This window comes from Macrotis lagotis, chromosome 1 (assembly GCF_037893015.1).
Source record: "Macrotis lagotis isolate mMagLag1 chromosome 1, bilby.v1.9.chrom.fasta, whole genome shotgun sequence".
Lineage (NCBI taxonomy): Eukaryota > Metazoa > Chordata > Mammalia > Peramelemorphia > Peramelidae > Macrotis > Macrotis lagotis.
The window spans coordinates 381,772,935-381,789,815 of record NC_133658.1 but is presented as its reverse complement, the minus strand read 5'-3'; the positions used below and the strand labels follow the sequence as shown (position 1 = coordinate 381,789,815).

The 16,881-nt window shown below is 31.3% G+C and overlaps 1 pseudogene; it reads left to right on the top strand.

Annotated features, from left to right (window-relative positions):
* Positions 1-3,679: 3,679 nt before the first annotated feature.
* Positions 3,680-16,881, top strand: part of LOC141501358 (pyruvate dehydrogenase (acetyl-transferring) kinase isozyme 1, mitochondrial pseudogene) — a 64,454-nt pseudogene continuing 51,252 nt past the window's right edge.

Genomic DNA, 16,881 nt, shown 5'->3' with positions numbered 1-16,881 from the left:
TCGGTTGCTCGTGGCTCTAGGGCTGGTGCTTTGTCCATTGCACCACCTGGTCATACCTAATATTATTACTATTATTTTTTTTATTTTAACTTTTTTCTCTCCCCTTTACTTTTTTCGCCCAAGCAATTGTATCTATATTCATGGGGGGAGGGGTATTTTGTTTACTTGTAAACAAGAATATTTTATTAATGTAAAAAGAATTGTACAAAATGAGAATTAAAAATAAATTTAAAAAAAACGAGGAAAAAAAACACATCATGCAGGGAATTATCAGAGAAAACTGGCCAAATTTGCTAAAATAAAAAGACATTAGAGCAGCTAGGTGGTGCAGTGGATAGAGCACCCTCACTGGAGTCAGGAGTACCTGAGTTCAAAAATGGCCTCAGACACTTAATAATTACCTAGCTGTGTGGCCTTGAGCAAGCCACTTAACCCCATTGATTTACAAAAACCTAAAAAAAAAAAAAGACATTATAACAATGAAAGAATACAAAGAATTCCTCTAGAAATAGACTGGAGGATAAAAACTCCAGGAGCTGTTCAAACTAAATTCTAGAATTCTCAAATAAAGGAGACAATTCTCCAAGCAGCAAAAAGGAAGCAATTTAAAAATAAAAGAAACACAATCAGACCCACATAGAATACATCAGTTTTAATACTGAAGGATCTGAGGACCCAGGATATTATATATTAGAGGGCAAAGGAACTGAGATTACAACAAAGAATATACTACCCTTCAAAATGGGGCATATACTGTCAGGGGAAAAGATGGATGTTCAATGAAATAGAGGACTTCCAAAATTTCCTGACAAAAAGACCAAAACTGGACAGAGAATTAAATCATCAAATACATGACCCAAGAGAAGCAGTAAAAGGTAAATGAAAAAGGGAAGGGAAAAAAACAAAATAAATGTTTGTCAACATCATCAAATTCATACAACTGTATAAGGGAAGAGATAAAAATTTTAACTCTTGAGAATAGTACTTCTATTAGGATAACTAAAGGGTCAAATATAATTGAAGAGATTGGACTTAGAGTATTTTGGTACCCTTGGATGTTGTCTCTCTCCATTGAAGAGCACCCAGATGACATCACTAATTTCGAAACAAAAAGCCCTGAAGAAAAGCTTAGCTTTTTCTCTGATGAGGGCATCATAAACGGGGACAGTCCTGAGTCAGTATCTCTCATAACTTAAAATCTATTATAAAGTTCTTGAGAATCATATAGTAAATTAAATCAGGGCTAGACTAAAGCCACACTTCAATTATCAAGGGGATAAGTGCCCTAGGTGTGGAGGGGAAGTCAGATTCTTATATTAATTGAATCAAGACTGGACTTAATCCATGTTTTACACAGCAGAGGATTAAATAGCATGGGTTGGGGTCTGGAGGATGCTTGGGGGAAAGGTGCAAATAATTCATGAAATGATTTGGCTTTGAATGTTACTTTGGCTCATGAAGATAGCATGTCTTGGAGAATACTTGAAAAAGGGTGTAGGTGAAATATGACTATAATTTGTTGTAATTCTTGAAAACTATACATTTAATGAGACAGAAAAGCAGAGTGTACTTTGTGATTTTGTGGTAATGCTTCTTATCACTCCTTCAATCAATCAATCTGTGATGGTACTAGATCAGGAAATAGATAACAGCTAGTAACACTTTGAGCTTATCCAACAATTATTTCATCAAGCTGTGACTGAAGATATTCGAATAATAGTCCTGGAGTGATAAATAACACCAGGTGAAGAAGCGCAGATTTATAATTTTAGGGGGAATGAAGTGAGGGTGTGAACACTGAGTAAATTCTATTCCACACATTTGGCCCAGAGAGGAATACCTTACATTCCCACTTGAGTCTACAAATCTATTCTACTATATAGGAAAGGGTAGTGGGGGGTAGGGGGAAGGGAAACATAAGAGAAAGGACTGAAATATAAGTGAAAATAAAATGTAAGTTAATATTTTTAAGAAAAATTAAAGGGGAAAGGGAGTAAAATATTGGTAAGGAGGAATAAAAGGAAAGGAAAGGGAAAAAATATGCATGGGGAAAGCTTGCATGGAGGGAAATACTGAATTAATGATCTCAACTGTAAATGGGAATGGAATGAATTATCCCCTAAAACAGAAGCATAATGGATTAAAAACCCAAATCTTACAATATGTTGTTTACAAGATATCCATATCTGAAACAGAAAGATACACAGAGGGTAAAATGAAAGGATGGAGCAAAATACTCTATGCTTCAGCTTAAGTAAAAAAAAAAAAAAAACTGAGGGTAGCAATCCTGATCTAAGATAAAGCAAAAACAAAAATAAAGCACCTTAACAGGGATAACAAAAGAAACTTTATCTTCTTAAAAGTCACTATAGGTAATAAAGCTATATCATTCATATCATTATTAAACATGTATGCATTTAATGGAACAGCTCTCAAATTCCTGGAGGAAAGCTGAGTGAATTATAAGGAGGCATCGACAACAAAACTTTCATAAAGGGAGACCTCAACATCCCTCATAATTAAATAAATTTAACCACAAAATAAGCAAGAAAAAAAGTTAAGAATGTCAATGAAATCTTATAAATCTTATATATGATAGACATCTTGAAAAAACCTAATGGGGATAGAAAAGAATATACCTTTTTCTTAGAAGTACATAACACCTATATCAAAATTTTCCATGTACTAGGGCATAAAAACCTTATAATCAAATGCAAAAAGACAGAAATAATAAATGCATACATCTCAGACCTTGAATGAAATAAAAATTACATGCAATAAAGGGTCATAGAAAAAAAACTAATTGGAAATTAAATAACTTCATCTTAAACAATGGATGGATCAAACAGCATAATAGAAATAACCAGTAATTTTACCCAAGAAAATGACAATAAGGAGACATCATGCAAAATTTGTGGAATGCAGTCAGGGCAATTTTGAGGGGAAACTTTATGTTTATAAATGCTGGTAGGAAGAAAATAGAGAAAGGGGTGATCAATGAATTGGTTACACAACTAAAGAAGCTAGAAAAATAATTAATTAAAAGTCCTCAATTAAATATTCAATTAGAAATTCTGAAAAATCAAGGGAGAGATTAAAAAATTAAAAGCAAGAAAACAATCTAGTAAATAAAACTAAGATTTGGTTTTATAAAAAAAGCCAATAAAATAGATAAAACTTAGGTTAATCTGATTAAAAAAATAAAGTAGATAACCAAATTACCAGTATCAAAAATGAAAAGGTTGAACTAACAACAGATGGGAAGGAAATTAAACCGATAATTCAAGGATACTTTGCCAAATTTTATCCCAATAAATTTGATAACATAAATGAAATGGATGAATATTTACAAAAATACAAGCTGCTTAGATTAACAGAAGTGGAAATAGCACACTTAAATAACTCATTTCAGAAAATGAAATTAAAGAAATTAATGAAATCATCAATAAATTCCCTAAGAAAAAGTCTTGGGGTCCTGTTGTATTTACAAGTAAATTCTACCAAACATTTAGGGAACAATTAATTCCTATTCTACAAAAGAAGGAGTTCTGTCAAATAACGTTTATGACACCAACATGGTGCTGATACCTAAACAAGAAATAACCAAAACAGAAAGAAAACGTTTTAATCATTCTCCATAAAAGAACACTGTTGCAAAATCTTAAATAAAATATTGGCAATGAGATTACAGAAAGCTGTTACTAAGACAATGCACAATGATCAGGTAAGATTTATACCAGATAGGTGGGGATGGTTCAATATTGGGAAAACACTCAACATAATGAAATACATCAATAGAAAAACAAACAGAAATCATATGATTAACTCAATAGATGCTGGAAAAGTCTGATAAAATGTAAATCCATTCTATTGAAAACACTAGAAAGCTTAGGAATTAATAGAGTTTTCCTTAAAATACTGAAAGTATCTGTCTAAAACCATCAACCAATATTATATGTAATGGGAATAAACTCAAAGCATTTCCAATAAGACAAGGGGTGAAACAGGGATACCCATTATCACCATTTCTATTAAATATAGTTTTAGAAATATTACTTCTAGCAATAAGAAGAAAAATCAATTGAAGTAATAAGAATTGGCAATGAGGATTAAAAGCTTTCATTTTTTACAGATGATATGATGCTATACTTAAAGAACTCAATAAAATAATGTAAAAATCTCCTTAAAATAAATAACAAATTCAGGAAACTTGCAGGATAGTAAATAAATTCACATAAATCATCAACATTTCTATATATATAAACAGCAAAGCCCAAGAGTAAATATAAAAGAGAAATTCCTTTCAAAGCAACTGCAGACATCATTAAATACTTGGGAATCTACCTCCCAAGACACACCCAAAAACTGTATGAACACAGTTATTAAACACTTCTAACCCAAATCAATTTAGATGTAAATAATTGGAAAAATGTCAGTTGCTCATGTTTAGGTCAAGCTAAAATAATAAAAATGACAATTCTATCCAAATTAATTTACTTCTTTAATGTCATACCAAGCTACCAAATAATTATTTTACCAAGTTAGAAAAACTAATAACACAATTCATCTGGAACAACAAAAGGGCAAGAATAGCGATGAAAAAAATGTAAAGTAACGAGGCCTAGTTCTACCAGATCTAAAACTATACTATAAAGTGGAGGTCATCAAAACTGCCTGAGACTAGTTAAGAAACAGAATAATGCATTAATAGATAAGGTTAGGTTCAAAAGAAGTAACAAATGATTAGAGGAATCTACTGTTTGACAAACACAAAGACTCATAAGAACTCACTATTTGAATGAGTTTTTATACTAAAATAAGGTCACAATATACAGGATTTATACATAAAGGGTGACACCATAGAAAAATTGATAGATCAAGAAGTACTCTTTCTGCCAGATCTATGGAAAGGGGACAAATTTATGGCCAAACAAGTCATTATATACATTATAAACTGTAAAATGAAATTTTGACTATATTGAATTAAAAAGATTTTGCCCTTATAAAATCAATGCTGCTAAAATTAGAAGGAAAGCAGAAATCTGGGAAATAATCTTCACAACAAGGAGTTCTGATAAAGGTCCCATGTCTAAAATAAATAGAGAATTGCATTAAATTTATAAGATTTCAAGTCATTTTTCAAAAGATAAATGGACAATGTATATCAGTAGACTGTTTTCAAATGTAGAAATTAAAGATATGTACAATCAAATAAAACATGCTCCAAATTATTATGAATTAGAGAAATGGAAATTAAAGCAACTATGAGGTATCACCTCATATCTATCAGATTGACTAAGATGACAAAAAGGGAAAATGGTCAATGTTGGGAAGGTTGTGAGAGGATTGTGATATTGATGCATTGCTGGTGGAGTTGGGAATGGATCCAACCATTTTGGGGAGCTATATGGAACTATGCCCAAAAAGCAATTCCAATTCTAGGCCTATATTCAGAAGAAATCATAAAAAATTGGTGAAGTCCCATATGTTCCAATATATTCATAGCAGCTTTTTTTGTAGTGGCAAAGAATTGGAAATTGAAGAAATGCCTATCAATTGGGGAATGGCTAAACAAGTTTATATTACATGAATACTAGGGGATATTTTTGTTTTATAAAATAAACATAAATGGTCAGACTCTAGAGAATCATGGAATGAATCACAGGATCTGATGTTGAATGAAGGCAACAGAACCAAGAGAATAACGTACACAGCAACAACATTGTGAGATGATCAACCCTGATGGATACATCTCCTCTCAACAGTTCAGAGAGCTAAGGCAATCCTATTAGTCCAGCTATGGACAATGTTATCCCCATGCAGAGGAAGAAAAACAAACAAAACAAAGCAAAACAAAAGAAAACAAAATTCTTCATAATCTGATGAACACTACATTTATGTTTTAAAGAAATATCTCATGTATTTCTTCCTCTTTTCTCATACTTAAAATGACTAATCTATAAACATGTTTAACACAGATGTTTAAGTACAATATCAACTTTACTTTTCACTGCCGCAGGGAGGGGGGTGGGAAGGGATGGTAGAAGGAAATTTTGTAACTTAAAAATATACATATACATATGGATAAATGTTGAAAAATTTTCATAATAAGTATTTTTAAAAATAAAATATCAATTAAAAAACGAATTATTTAAAGGTCACATGGGGAGTTGGGTTGGACTGTCTAAATAGATAAGTTGCCTGCTCATCAGTTCACATAGAAAAGGCAAGGTGAAAGAGAAGTAGCCAAGTGTCAGACTACACTTTAATGCCCCCTCCACAGTCAGTGAAAGGGATGACATTTTGAGAGTGATAGACATCTGCTCCTAGAGGGGTGGCTATAAGAAGGGTTCCTACCTGGTTTCATCTTGCCTCTCCTGAGCAATATATATATATGTGCATATATATATATATATATATATATATATATATATATATAGTGTGTGTGTGTTTGTATTATATGGATGTATATTTATGGATATATATGGATATGTACACATATATATATATATATATATATATGTATGTATCTATAAATATACATGCAATTTCAATATTTATACTCTTTACCAGTACGTAAGAAAATATAATAATTCTCTCTGCCCCTAATTCACCTGCATTGGCACAGCAGTACAGTTGTGAGGCCTCCAGGCCCTGCACAGAAAGGAAACTGACAGTCATGGAACCTAACACAACAGAACAAATTAGGGTGGGATACTTCAACAGATTGAGTTAGCAGCCAGCACCAGAGACCCTGAAGCTGAAAGCTAGTAACTAGGTTCCTGGGTCTCAGGGCAATAGCTTGGGTCAATACCCTCTGTCCCCCAGGAACAGAGCTAAAATTTAAAATATGTTTTAAAAAAGGAAAAGAGAACAGACCATAGGAAGCTTACTATAGCAATAGAGAAAATGCGAACAGAAACTAATGGAAATATTATTTAATTGATAAATTATGTAAAGATATGAGTCAACAGTTTTCTGATGAAGAAATTAAAGATATCTATAGTCAAGAAAAATACTCTAAATCAGTGATGTACAATCTTTTAACTCTTCTGGATCATCTCACCTTACAAAAATTGGTCATGGGTTCTATAGATAAATTATATCACTGCAATGTAATTTATATTTCCAATGAGTATAGCAATGACATAATCTGGAATAAAATATAAAAAGTATAATGTTAAAATACTGAATAAATAATAAACAATTACCTTTTACAGAAAAAATAAGAATGTAACATTTTTTAAGGTTTTTTCCAAGGCAATGAGTTTAAGTGGCTTGCCCAAGGCCACAAAGCTAGGTAATTATTAACTTTCAGAGACCAGATTTGAACTTAGGTATTCCTGACTCCAGGGCTGGTGCTCTACCTACTGTGCCACTAGCCTCCCATGAATGTACTATTTTCAGTAGGTATACTGACCCCGTTTATATTTGAGACCAGTGCATCTATATCTGGTTTGAAAGAGTTTATAGTAATGTGAAAAATAACTTCAAGTTACTTATCTGAAATTTTTGTTCCAGTTTTGTTTTTTGTATGCTTTATAGGGAGAAAAGTTGTTCAAAAATATATGTATTAACCAAGATTGACATCATGAACAGGGCATGTTAATGAAAAGCAAGTTATTTTTACTTTTGGAAGGTACAAGTTATAAAAGTTCAATAAACATACTTGAAGGCATTTTTCCTGAAGTTACATATATGATTGCAACCTTATATTCTATTTATAACTTTTTAGGCAATGTACTGATGCCAACTGAGAATGGAGTAGCAAATATACTTCAATATAGTAGTTGTTTTCTAAAATCATAAAATCTATTTGCAGAGTCCTATGAAAAAATTACAACTAATGCTGAATACAATAAAGTTGGCTTTTGTAATTATGATGAATCTTTCATTGTTTTTAAATAAAGATACTAATTCCTATATCTATATCTTTTGTAGCTCAAAGAAAATAAAACAAACAAACAAACAAACATAAACCCTCTGTGGGTCTTTGAGACCATACAGTGTTATGTGAAAAGTCAAGCTGTGTTAGGTAAGGATTAAGCTGGTTTGTGATGTTGTACATTTAATGCTTACATGGCCCATTCCTCCATTTTCCAGCTGTGTAAGGTAGGTTGCATGAATAGCCTTTGAGGACCACATACAATTCTTGGTTTCTCAATTGGACACGCCTGCAGAGCTTTAAGAAGCTCAGATAAAGTCAGGAGAGCTAAAACAATCCGATTTACAATTTACAATCCAATCAATTTACAGATGAGGAAACTAAGGCCAAAGGCAACTAATGGACTTGCCTTAAATTAAATTATGGGATGTGCTATGTAACCTGTGTTTTCTTACATCAGATGCAGCAATATTTTTTCCTGTAACAAGTAGGATGATGCTGACTTTAAATTTTAATCTCATGAAGAAACATGGACACTATCTGTGAATTGGGAATAACCAGAACTAAAGGTTTTTTGCTTGTTTCTTAACTGAAAGAATGCTATCAAACTGTTTTTTTTTAGGTTTTTGTAAGCCAAATGGGGTTAAGTGGCTTGCCCAAGGCCACACAGCTAGGTAATTATTAAGTTTCTGAGACCGGATTTGAACTCAGGTACTCTTGACTCCAAGGCCGGTGCTTTATCCACTACGCCACCTAGCCGCCCACGCTATTAAACTTAATAGGCATATCAATTCTTTGAATTACTTTTTTAACTTCATGGTAGTTTTTCTACACTAAAAATATCCATGATTATATTGCAAATTGGATGAAAATGACAGTATTTATGAGAACTCATATGTCAGTAAAATGTTTATTTAAAAGAGAATAAACAGCTGCTTCTAATGAAGCTCAAAAGTCTAAAGAAGACGTTGAGATATTTATGTATAATAAAACTAAGAACAATCTTATACCTTTGCAGGTTATATACTTATTTCCTTTGGACAAGGCAGCAAAAACTCTTTGAATGCCTTTCTGATCCATTTTGGGTTACTCATAAGTAAGGTATAATAGCAATTAAAACAATACCAGGGCAAACTTTCAATGGCTCAGAACTAGACACTTCTCACACACTCGAGTGAACACAAGTGTAACCATGTGCAACCATGTGTGGTAAATCTGTCAGAACTAACAGCAGGGGCTATGATAAGAGTTCCCCATCAGTAAACCTGTTTGATAGCTCAAGGTCTTTGCACTCTTATTATAATCGGCTCCAGTATTGCAGCTGCCATTTAGGGTCTGTCAGGATAGAGTAATATGTGTGTTTGTGTTTGTGTGTGTTTGTGTGTGTGTGTGAAAATTGATGATGGCCAAGTATATATGCTCTTGTCAGTGGTTCTGTATGCTCTCTTCCTCCCACTGCTTCACCATTTTCAGAGTTTTAATATATTCCCATCATTTCAAATAATTTTGAAGCTAAAAACCTGGACACATCAATATATCAGTTATCAGAAAAGATGAAATTCTGTTACATTCCCTTAACTGATCTAAAAGACTGAGAGAGAAATCATATTCGCTGAAGAAAAGGATATAAAAAGAAATTATCCAAATATGAATTTAGAAATGACAGCTATAAACAATTTAGGAAGAACTAAGTGCTGCTTATAAGTATGATAGTGTTTAGATCATTTTTTATGTTCTGACAAAAATGGGTGTTTGTTGTAATCTGGGGTAAATCTGTGTTTTGTAGAAAAAATATTAAGTTGAAATATAGAAGAGCAGAGAGTGAGTTATTTGATAGTTACTCATTAACATATAGTTGTCAAGTCTATTATGTTGTGGAAATTTAAATTACATGAAAGAGGTCTACCTTGTGTCTCCTTATATGAATCTACCCTCTAATCAGCTCTCAATGATCTTCCTAAAGCACAAATCTGACTGTACTCAATACAGTTCAGTTTTATATGCAAGATCAAAAATAGGCTTCCTTTGGGTTTTAAAGTTTTTCCCAACAAGATCCCATTCTACGATTCCAGTCTTCTAATACTTTATTCTTCTTCTTGTTCTTCTTCAACCACAAAACTTCTTGTTCTGTCTCATTCCTGTTTCACTGCATGTCCCCTATGACTGAACTGCTCTGTCTTCCTCAACTTCATGTCTTAGAACCCACCTTTTGATTCAAGTCTTTCCTAGTTCTATTTCTCTCTTCTATCCACCCAATGCTTTCCCCCTAAGATAACATCCTGTTTACAATGTATGCAATTATAATGTATGTAAATCTTTATATAATTATTTGCATAGTGTCTCCCTCATTAATATGTGAGCTTCTTCAGGGAACCCACTATTTATTTTAAATTTCTCTGAATCCTTAGTCCTTAGCATAGTGCTTAAGTAAACTCTTAATATAAGTTTATTAATAATGATGAAAATAATAACAATAAACAAATGACAAATATGAAATTCACCTAATTAGCAATCAAATTTATTGTGTCTTTTTCATGAAAAACATGTTTTATGTCATTCCTTTTCAAAGAGTACTAATGACATTATCACTAATGACTTGTGTGTGAATTGAATTTTGGTGAAGCCAAGTTGTGCAGTCTTCAGCCTCATTCTCTCTTCCAGAGTTATTGAAGTCCAATAGAAGCTCAACAAAGTCAAGAAAACTGATGATGGCCAAGTATTCAGGAAATGATCCTATTTTTTGATATTGTGAACAAACTCTAAATGCTTCACAGCACTTAATTCAGTCACTTTTGTGGTCATTGGAAGAAATTATTTTTATCTGCCTATTCTGCTGGGGAATCTTCCTATCTCATCAATAGGGTTAAGGGTTTTAGGTGATCATCTCTCTGGTTTAACCTGTACACCAAGATGGTTTTGAAGGAATTTAGCTTCTGTACATGATATAGTTTCTTGACAAATAGAAACGTCAAGTATATGTATGATCGAGTTGTGATAGGTTATCTCATTGCCAAAAACTATCACAAAATTATAATAAGCCTATGAAGTACCTCATCAGTGTGCAAACAAGGGATGAGTTTGGGACAAGTCAATGAGAAATTTTAATAAAAATGAGTATTAGGAGTACCTCAAAGAATGTGACATTTAAGAAGGACAGTCAGAGGAAAAAGGTGAGAAAGGAAGAGATTAAATAGGAAGATAAGCCTTTGGAGAAGAACCCCAAAAGAAGAGAATGAAATGAAATAAAATGAAAGCTTGAGGACCATAGAAGAAAAGTTGATGAGGAAGATTAATTCTGAATAAGAAAAATATACACAGATTAATAGGTATTTGAAGCTCAAAAGATCTGATAAGGTCATGACAGATATAACTGTTAAAGGGGGTTGTGGTTTCAATGGAATTATGGAAATGATAAAAACAAACACAAAAAGAAAAAAAGGAAAAAATTATGACACCATATATAACATTATATTTTCTCCACAGAGAGATTATTTTTAGTGAACCATGAGTAACTTCCTCTAAAGAAAGGACTACCTTTATTTTAAAATTGAGAACTGACTTAAAACTAGATTCTAATAGACCACATACAATTTTTGAAATGATGTGGCAGAACTCACTGTTAAAAAAAAAATCTTCTTCCAAATAACTAAAATAAATATGATAAAGTTTGACATAGGGATCTGAAGTTTAAGAGTTTATCAGTTCTTTAAATCTAGGAGGAAAAAAATTATAAGGTAGAAATTTGAAAAAGTTTCAGACACTCATATACATACACACATACATATAGATAGATAGATAGATAGATAGATAGATAGATAGATAGATAGATAGATAGATAGATAGATGGATAGATAGATGTTCAACATATAAATATAGACACATCCACATCTATATTTCTTTGGCATCATGGTAAGAAAAAATAAAATATATGCTATCATTCCAGTTACAGAGGAAAATCTGTACATCTTTTCCCCATGAACAGTTCCTTTATATATAATATTCTTTCATCTCATCCTACTTGCTGAGGAATCTTGTTTTCTATTTCTTCAGTTAATTTAATATTATCTCTTATCTTTAATTCCTTGTTTGCTCCCAACTCCTTTGCCTATAAATATTCAATAATTTCTATTAAAACATTTAATTTGTTATACATTTACCTGCTATTAATATTCTATTTTTATCTCTAACAATTAACCATTTAAAATATTGGATCTATATCCATCCTTTCTATTTCTTAGAAATTTTGCTTTTAGAATCCACATCCTTCTCCTGATACCAAATGTGATAATCTCCTAAATAATATTGCTTAGTTCCATATTCATGTCTCATTACCTGTAAATATAGTTTTCAGCATTCAGTTTTATAAAATTTTAAGTTCCATGTTTTTCTCCCTCCCTCTCCCCTTGATAGCAAGTATTCTGATATAGATTATACATATTCAAGCATGTTAAACATATTTCCACATTAGATGTGATAAAATAAATTTTAAAAAGTGAAAAGGTGATACCTTAAGGATGTTTTAATTTGCATTTGTCAAATCAATAATGAATTGGAACATTTTTTGCTATGACTATAAATAGCTTTAATTTCTTCCTCTGAAAATTGCCAGAGCATATCCTTTAACCATTTATCCATTTGAAGAATGACTTGTATTATCATTAATTTGACTTAGTTCTCTAAATACTTTGAAAATTAATCCATTATCAGAAATGCTGGGAGTAAAAATTGTTCCCCAATATTCTTCTAATCTTGGATAGATTAGTTTTGTTTTTGTAAAATCTTGTTAAATTAATATTATCAAGATTTTCCATTTGATATTTTATAATGTTCTGTTATATCTTGTTTGGTTATAAACTGTCCTCTCTAGAATTTAACAGATAAATCATTACTTGTATCTTTAATTGGCATATGGTATCACCCTTTATGTTTAAATATTATACCAATTTGAACTCTTTTAGAATGTCAGATGTTGCTCTGGGTTTAGTTTCTGATATACTATGTTCTGATTTTCCAGTATTTTTTGTCAAATAATGATTTCTTGTTCCAGAAAAGAGAATCTTTGAGCTTAACAGAGTTCTATACTCATTTATTATATGCAATCTATTCCAGTTATCTAACACTATTTCTTAATTAGTTCTAATATTTTTGATGACTGTCATTTTATGACATAGTTTTACATCTGATATACCTAACACCCTTTCATTTACATTTTTAAAAATTAATTTCCTTGAAATCTTGATTTTTTTGGACCTTAAAGATTATTTTTTCTACTATTTTTCTACCTCTATAAAATAAATTTTAATAGTTTGATTGGTATGGCACTAACTAATTTAAGTTAGGTAGAAATGACATTTTTCTTATATTGGCTCAGCCTGCTCATAAGAAATTGACATTTTCCATTGATCTAGTAATTTCAATTCTAGGTCTTATATCCATAAGAAATTATAAGTAAAAAAGGAAAAATCATACATGTTCCAAAATATTCATAGCAGCTCTTTTTTGTAGTGGCCAAGAACTGGAAATTGAGGGAATTCCCATCAATTGGGGAATGACTAAGCAAGTCATGGTACATGAATACTATGGAATGTTATTATGCTGTAAGAAACTATAAATGATAGTATTCTAGAGAAGCATGAATTAACTTACAGGACGTGATGCTGAGAGAAGGAAGTAGAACCAAGAGAACCATGTGCACATTAGCAACAATATGGTGAGATGAACAACTTTGATGAAAGCAGCTCCTCTCAGCAGTACAGAAAGCTAGGACAACTGTATTAGACCAGCTATTGATAATATCATCCCAATCTAGAGAAAGAAAATCAAACAAAACACAGTTACTTTAAATGGAATTTCTCTTATCTTTTTATATTTGTCTTGTTTGGTAAAATAGAGAAATGCTGATTATTTATATTTATTTATTATATAAAATCCTACTTAGCTAAAGCTCTTAATTTTTCAAGTAGTTTTTAAAAGATGTTCTAGGATTATCTACATATACAATTATCTCATATGAAAAAGTAATAGATTAATTTTTTGCATTGCCATTTCTAACTCCTTCAATTTCTTTTTCTTCTTATTGCAAAAACTAATTTCTGATACAATATTGAATATTGGTCATGATGGGCATCCTTCTTTCACCCCTGACCTTATTGGGAATGCTTTTTGTTTATATCCATTGTGTGTAATTTTTGCTGATAGATACTGCTTATAATTTTAAGAAAAACTTTTTTATTCTTATGCTCTTTTATGTTTTCAATTGGAATCTGTCCTATATCTTCTCAAAATATTTTCATCATCTCTTGAGGTAATCATATGATTTCTATTAGTTTTATTATTGATATAGTCAATTACACTAATTAGTTTCTTAATGTTGAAAAACCCTGTATTTCTAGTCTAAATTCTACCTGATCATGGTGTAACTTAGGGATAAATTACTGTAATCTTATTGCTAATCTTTTACTTAAATTTTTTGCTTCAATATTCATTAGGGAGATTGATCTATAATTTTCTTTGCTTTGGTTCTTTCTGGTTTAGGTATCAATATCATATTGTTATTTTAAAAGGATTGTGACAGGACCATATATTTTTTCAAATAGTTTATATAGAATTGTAATTGATTGAACATTTTAAAATTTCATAGAATTCATATGGATCCTATGAATAAATGAACCCTATGGGGGTTTATTGCTGGCATGTATAATTTTTTTTGCTGAGATGGAGTTATTTAAGAATTTTATTTCCTCTTCTGTTAATTTGGACAATTTATATTTTTATGAATATTCATTTATTCCACTTAGAATATAAGATCTATGGCATTCATTTGGGAAATACAGTTCTGAATTGTTTTAATTTCCTTCTCATTTTTAGTGAATTCATACTTTTCATTTTTGATACTACTAACTTGTTTTTTTCTTGTTTTTTTTAGCTCAAATTAGCAAAGCAAAATTTTTTCATAAATTTAACAATTTTATTTTTCATTTCAAAAGTTTTCTTGATAGATTAAACATATTTCTTTTGATTTTCAGAATTATTAATTTGGTATTTAATTAGAGATTTGAAGATGATCTTTTTTTTTAGCTTTTTTACTTTCATGCCCAAACCTTTGACCTTTTCTTTCTCTATTTTATTTATGTAAGCATTGAGTGATATAACATTTTCCCTTATGATTGCATTTGCTACATCCCACAAGTGTTAATTTGGTGTTTCATTTTTCTCATTGAGTTGGATGAAAGTATTGATCATTTCTAAGATTTGTTGTTTGATCCACTCAATTTTTAAAATTGAATTAATCTCTTCCCAATTAATTTTAGTTTACCTTTCTGTGGTTTTTTATTATACATAATTCTCATCATAAAATTATCTAAATAAGAATCTCTCATGATTGTCCTTGATTTAAGATTTCTGCCTTTTCTGCATATGATTGTGAAGTTTTTAATACAAGGCTGGTTTTTGGGTATGTGACATGTTGTGCAAAGAATAAAATTTGTTCTTTTCTATTCCCACTTATTTTTCCCCCAAAGGTCTATCATGTCTATTTTTTTTTCTAAAATTTTAATCACTCTATTAGTATCTTTCCTGCTTATATTGTGGGTAGATTTGTCAAATTCTCAGAATTTTGTTTTTTGTAACTGATTTACCATCTCCTCTAAGAATATGGATGCTATACCATTTAGTGCATATATGTTTACTACTGATAATACTTCATTGTTTATGGCATGTATTAGGAAGATGAATCTTTTCCTAATCCCTTTTTAATTTTTTAGGATTTTTCAAGGCAAATGGGATTAAGTGGCTCACCCAAGGCCACACAGCTAGGTAATTATTAACTGTCTGAGGCTAGATTTGAACCCAGGTACTCCTGACTCCAAGACCTGTGCTTTATCCACTGTGCCATCTAGCCGCCCCTCCTAATCCCTTTTAATGAGATCTATTCTTGATGTTGCTTTTCTTAGCTTAGAATTGCAACTCTCTTATTTATTTATTTGTTTGTTTGTTTGTTCATTTGCTTGTTTATTTATTTATATTTTCTTCAGGTGAAACATTATATATTCTTCTTCAGTCTTTTACTTTTGCTCTATGTATATCTCTCTCTGCTTCTAATGTGTTATTGTGAACAATATATGAAAACATTCTGACTTTTAGTCTGTTATCCACTTCCATTTTATGGGAGAGTTTATCCAATTCAATTCCACAGTTTTGATTATGAGCTCTGTGTTCCCCTTCATTATAATTTCCCACTGTTTGTACTTTTCTCTCTCCTTTCACCTTATCCCTACATACAGATGTTTTGCACCTGACCACCACCTTCTTCAATCTGCCCTCCCTTCTTTCAGGTTCTCTCCCTTTTATTCAAATTTCTCCTTTTACTTTTCTCCTCTCTTCTTTCCTCTCTTCATTCATCTCCTTTTTTTTTCTTTTACACACCTGCTCCACTTTCCTTAAAGGTACAATTAATTTTTAATTGAAATTTTAATAAATCTTTCCAATTACATGCAAAGGTAGTCTTGTTAACATTCATCCATTTGAAAATTTATGGCCTCCACATTTTTTAATGATTTTTCCTCCCTTCCCTCCACCCTCCTCATACAGTTATTTATTATTACAAGTACTTTTATGCTGATTATCTAGAGTTCTCTAAATGTGGCATCATACCATTTGCACAGAGTGAAAGTTTTGCTTCCTCTCTTCTAGCTTTATCCTCTTCAATGACTTTTGCTTCTCTTATTGCTAAGCTTAACATTTCTACTACTATATTGAATATTAATAGGGATAAACAGCATCCTTATTTCACCCCCTGATCTTTCTGGAAATGCTCGTAGTTTAACCACACTGCATATAATGATTGTTGATAGTTTTTAGATAGCTATTGTTTATTATTTTAAAGAGAACTTTTCTTATTCCTATACTAACCAGTATTTTTAATAGGAATGGGTGCTACATTTTGAAAAGACTTTTTCAGCATTTATTGAGGTAATCTTATGATTTCTGTTAGTTTG